The 6,000-nt window shown below is 35.9% G+C and overlaps 1 protein-coding gene across 4 annotated transcripts in view; it reads left to right on the top strand.

Moving 5' to 3' along the window:
• Positions 1-4,002: 4,002 nt before the first annotated feature.
• The window catches only part of tpcn2 (two pore segment channel 2), a 95,907-nt gene continuing 93,909 nt past the window's right edge, over positions 4,003-6,000 (top strand). For 3 of the 4 annotated variants that reach the window (XM_077711711.1, XM_077711709.1, XM_077711712.1), the window contains exon 1: positions 5,431-5,779. The gene's annotated coding sequence lies outside the window, so the exon portion shown is untranslated. Of the gene's footprint in view, positions 4,239-5,430; positions 5,780-6,000 lie in introns of those variants that run through there. The other variant, XM_077711710.1, reaches the window with a different exon arrangement.

The following is a 6,000-nucleotide window of genomic DNA, read 5'->3' as shown; positions in this document are numbered from 1 at the left end:
GACAACTGTCAGTGTTGCCTGTATTGAAGACACACTCACTGGTCATTCGACTAGAGTTGCAAGAACATTGCGCTGAACAGGACTCCACTGTTAGAGCTCTTACTCTCCACTTTGCAGTTTGGTAATAAACCTTTTTCCTATTAAATTGATCTCACTCTTCCTTAACCTGCTCCTAAAGTTATATTTCAGCTGTATCAATATATATTTCAGAAACACGCTTATTTATTTATATATTTATCCATGTATTTATTTTTTAACTTACTTACTTATATTGTAAACAAATATAATCAGCAAACAAATATAATCAGATTCATAAGAGTGCACTCAGCCACAATTTTTATGGGTATGTTTTTTTTAAATTTGCAAATCACACTTATCTTTTTTGAAACACATTTAGTATCAAAAACCCTTTTTTCTTTTAAAATAGACATTTTATTTGCAAAAAAAAATTGCTCTCTTTGGTTTAGCCCAGATTCTACTTCTATACACCTCTCTTTGCCCCAAAGCTGAAGACACATTCATTAGGACATCCTTCATTTTCCTTATGCTATTATCTATAAATAAGTGTGCTAAAATTATTACTACTAAACTCCTCGGCAGGCTTCTGATCCTGCATTTTGATATCGGGAATCGTCCCCTGTGGCCCATTTTCTGCACCTGGATGTCAAACTAGAGTATGACTCTGTGTCAATCACTCACTGTACTAAATCGTACAGCATGGCGAGCCTCTTCTCAAAGAAAATCTTTTTAACTCGCCACCACAACACCAGGACTATGTATTCCCTGCCCATTACAATTTACACATATAAATTTTTTTTATCGATCAGTGGTTATGAAGTCCTGCACATACTCTAGCCCTGAGTAAAATTTATTGGGCAACCCTGGTCTTGAGCCTCTGCGGATTGTTCCAACCAAACCTCTAATGATAGTTGAACAAATTAGGTTTGGTGAAAAGGTGTTGGTGTTTGGTTGGAATGAAATCCTGCACCCACCGTAACCTTTTGTGGAATAGTTTACAGACCCCTGGTTCAAGGTGTTCCTTCTTTTTATCAGCCTAAAAAGGCTCCCTTTCATTGCGACCAATTTAGGGCCTGCCATAATATTAAAGAGATATATATATATATATATATATATATATATATATATATATATATATATATATATATATATATATATATATATATATATATATATATATATATATATATATATATATATATATATATATATATATATATATATATATATATATATATATATATATATATATATATATATATATGTATATATATATATATATATATATATATATATATATATATATATATATATATATATATATATATATATATATATATATATATATATATATATATATATATATATATATATATATATATGTATACATATATATATGCGGTGACTGTAGTATCGCTTCGTTCACGCAAAACGTCGATCGTCTTTTTTTTTTGGGGGTTGACATGAACAACAACGTTTTATTTTACTTGCATATATATGTATATATATATATATATATATATATATATATATATATATATATATATATATATATATATATATATATATATATATATATATGTGTCTCTTTGCAATTGCAATATTGTATCAGTTTTTGTAAGTATAACAGCATCGTAGTAATCCTTATGGCTGACATGTCAGCATAAACACCCAACCGTCTGACTGAATAATCAATCTTAGTCTTGCGATTGGGTTGACATGTCAGGACAAATACTCAACTGTCTGACACTGATCAATTACTTTTTGCTCTGCAAATGACTGAAACGTATCTGTCCAAAGTCCTAGTGACAACTGTCAGTGTTGCCTGTATTGAAGACACACTCACTGGTCATTCGACTAGAGTTGCAAGAACATTGCGCTGAACAGGACTCCACTGTTAGAGCTCTTACTCTCCACTTTGCAGTTTGGTAATAAACCTTTTTCCTATTAAATTGATCTCACTCTTCCTTAACCTGCTCCTAAAGTTATATTTCAGATGTATCAATATATATTTCAGAAACACGCTTATTTATTTATATATTTATCCATGTATTTATTTTTTAACTTACTTACTAATATTGTAAACAAATATAATCAGCAAACAAATATAATCAGATTCATAAGAGTGCACTCAGCAACAATTTTTATGGGTATGTTTTTTTTAAATTTGCAAATCACACTTATCTTTTTTGAAACACATTTAGTATCAAAAACCCTTTTTTCTTTTAAAATAGACATTTTATTTGCAAAAAAAAATTGCTCTCTTTGGTTTAGCCCAGATTCTACTTCTATACACCTCTCTTTGCCCCAAAGCTGAAGACACATTCATTAGGACATCCTTCATTTTCCTTATGCTATTATCTATAAATAAGTGTGCTAAAATTATTACTACTAAACTCCTCGGCAGGCTTCTGATCCTGCATTTTGATATCGGGAATCGTCCCCTGTGGCCCATTTTCTGCACCTGGATGTCAAACTAGAGTATGACTCTGTGTCAATCACTCACTGTACTAAATCGTACAGCATGGCGAGCCTCTTCTCAAAGAAAATCTTTTTAACTCGCCACCACAACACCAGGACTATGTATTCCCTGCCCATTACAATTTACACATATGAATTTTTTTTATCGATCAGTGGTTGTGAAGTCCTGCACATACTCTAGCCCTGAGTAAAATTTATTGGGCAACCCTGGTCTTGAGCCTCTGCGGATTGTTCCAACCAAACCTCTAATGAGAGTTGAACAAATTAGGTTTGGTGAAAAGGTGTTGGTGTTTGGTTGGAATGAAATCCTGCACCCACCGTAACCTTTTGTGGAATAGTTTACAGACCCCTGGTTCAAGGTGTTCCTTCTTTTTATCAGCCTAAAAAGGCTCCCTTTCATTGCGACCAATTTAGGGCCTGCCATAATATTAAAGTTGAATAGGATGCCTGATGTTTGTTTAAGTAGGTAAAAATCAAACCAGTCAGACCAGTTCCTTAGAAGACATTTAACAGACTTTTCTATTAACTTAGTAAGGCAGCATGTTTAATCTTGTAAGGGGAGACGAGCTGCAGGAACACGTTGTCTTTAATTTTGGAATATGTGAAGATATACCTTTAAGAAAAAGATGGTATTGCTATTGTCACAAGCCTCTCTTCCAACAAATGTGGACCTCTATATTCAACAAGCTGTTGTCCTCATTGAAGATGCTATTCAGGTGATTAACATATTTTTGTTTTGATGCCTCAATAAACAAAATAAACATATAAACACCAAACATTGTCTGTCAATTGGTTGGGACAAACCATATTTCCCACTCTAAATAAAATTGCATTCACGTTAACTTGATTTATGCTAGCTATTATTACATTGTCTCTATCTTTCTTGTTTTCATTAATTTATCATCTTACTGCAAATCCCCGCAAGGGCCGCAGGACGCTGGAGCACAACCCAGCTAACTTCGGGCAAAAGGCAGACTACATCCTAGACTGGTCGCCAGTCAGCTGTAGTTCACACAGAGACACAGAAAACCATCCGCATTCACAATCTTACATCACCAAGTGGGAATCCACCCCACGCTTGCATTCACCAAAGTCAGGCAAGTGAACCACTACACCACCAAGTGGCCAGACTTTTTGTTATGAAAGTATTTTGTGCTCAATCAAACTTCTATTAGGCCCAATATATATATTTAAGCAAATAGTTTATATAATATTCATCTCCTTGTGCCTTGCAATTGGCATGCCAGCCATTCAGTGTTCCCCCACCTACTGTCGATAGTTGGCCAGGATAGGCTCCAGCAATCCCGTGACTCTTGTGAGGATTAGCTATACAGAAAATGAATGAATGATATGACACTAAAGCTTTTAGAATTTTAACATTTCCACAGCAGCATTTTTTACACGGTATCATTACACTCTTGTCAGGATAAATGCTCAATTTTTAAGGTACACCTTTTCACACCACATTTTAGAGATTCAAGGTTTACATATAACATGTTACATTTTTCATCCTTTTCCGTGGTTTTCAAAGTGCAATTTTAGAAGTTTTTATCCCTTCTATACTAAGCCATTTTCCCTGGCACCGCATTAATCTCCTTTTACTTAGATTTTTTTTTCATCTGCAAAATACACAATTCAGCATATTTAATTCTCTGCTTCCAGTATCGCTCCATTAACCACCGAGTGGATGCAACTTCACTTCATCTGTATCGTTGGTACTATGCAAGAATATGCCAATGGTAAGTTCAAACCTTTAATGACAGAGTTTATCCACTCTAATTAGAGCTTTTTAAAACCAAGTTTACAGCCAAATGGTGATTTTCAGGCTGTCATTTTTTTAACGAATGATGTATAAATGAAACTGTCTTTAATGAAATATGGCATTGCAAAATTAGGTGGAAATTACACAGAATTTGGGATGAAGGTCAATAATTCATCCAAGATTTTGTATTTTGCACTTTACTCTGTACTTATATTAGATATGATCAGAAATTATGTTGTAAATACAGTGGTACCTCGAGATACTAGCTTAATCCGTTCATATGTCAATATTCTCGTAACTCAAATGATCGTTTCCCATGGAAATGAACTAAAACAAATTAAATTATTTCCAACCCTCTGAAAAAAGCCCTAAACAGGATATTGGATTGGAAAACATTTTTATGTGTTCTAATTTGCCAACTATTAACAACAAATAACTAGTGTTTTAATATTACTAAGATGTGTTTAACAGTATTAAAATACGGATACGGATTTTGCAGGGGGGAGGGAGAGAGAGAAAGAGAGAGAGAGAGAGAGAGAGAGAGAGAGAGAGAGAGAGAGAGAGAGAGTGAGAGAGAGAGAGACAGAAAGAAAAGGTGGGGAATGGGCGGGGGTTGCCTTTAGCACGGCAACGCGCTTGTAACATAACAAACAAATTAAAATGAAACTGGATGACAATTGAGACACACTCAAAAATAAGTTCAATCAAATCTTACACTAAACTTAATTGTAATTTTGTTTTAAATTTTGATACCTTTCTCCAACTGGCTGTGTTGGCTCTATTTGCCCCACTTACATCCTGACTTTCACAGGTAACTAAAAGAAACCTATTGAGCATTGTTTGCTTTTGTATTCCCTTCAAAATATTCCCCAAATGATGCACACAAATGTCCTCACAATAGGATAACGCACGACCACTTGCCAACGAGAAGTAGTATATACATCATTCGCACTGACTAACGGGAAAAAAAACACGCAAAAAATCCAACGCTCCGCCCAGTGTTTGCGGAGACATTACATGAGGAAGTTGCGACCACAGAGACATTACACGAGGGATTTGCGGGGAGAGCAGAGGCATCTCTCCACTCTTCTTTTCTTCCTCCCCCTCTCCACCGCTCACAAGTCTTTACATCTTAGTAAGAAGATTAAGGCAAAGAAAGGCTACCGGTCCAGACGGCCTCAGCTTCACACTACTGAGGGACTGTGCGGACCGGCAAGGTGGTTCTGCATACTTTCAAACTCAGCCTCAATCTGGAGTAGTTCCCAACATTGTGGAAATCCTCCTATGTGTTTGCAGTTCCAAAGACTGAACGCTAGGTAGCCCAACCACTTCAAGCCGGTAACATTAACCTCTCACCTGATCAACACAATGGAGAGAATCATCCTGAATCTCAGCCCCCTGGTCAATGCAGAGCTGGACCCTCTGCAGTTTGCCTATCGTCCAGGCATTTGTGTGGAAGATGCTACAACCCACCTGAGGCAGAGGACTCTTTCACACCTGGAGAACAAGGGAAGCTCGGTAAGAATGATGTTTTTTTTTTTTTTTACCCCACCAGTGTGTTCAACACCATTCAGCCAGTCATACTTAAGCGAAACTGCGAGAGGCTGAAGTAAAGCACCACCTGGCCGCATGGATCATCAACTTCCTCATAATATTTGAACGGCACCTCTAATAAAAATGCCCTTTAGTGGAAGAATTGAAAGATTGAATGGCACCCTCTAATTCAGGGGTAGGAAACC

The sequence above is a fragment of the Stigmatopora nigra genome, unplaced genomic scaffold (genome assembly GCF_051989575.1).
Source record: "Stigmatopora nigra isolate UIUO_SnigA unplaced genomic scaffold, RoL_Snig_1.1 HiC_scaffold_27, whole genome shotgun sequence".
NCBI classification, from domain to species: domain Eukaryota; kingdom Metazoa; phylum Chordata; class Actinopteri; order Syngnathiformes; family Syngnathidae; genus Stigmatopora; species Stigmatopora nigra.
The sequence above is the reverse complement of the archived record's forward strand: the minus strand, read 5'-3'. Positions and strand labels throughout refer to the sequence as shown.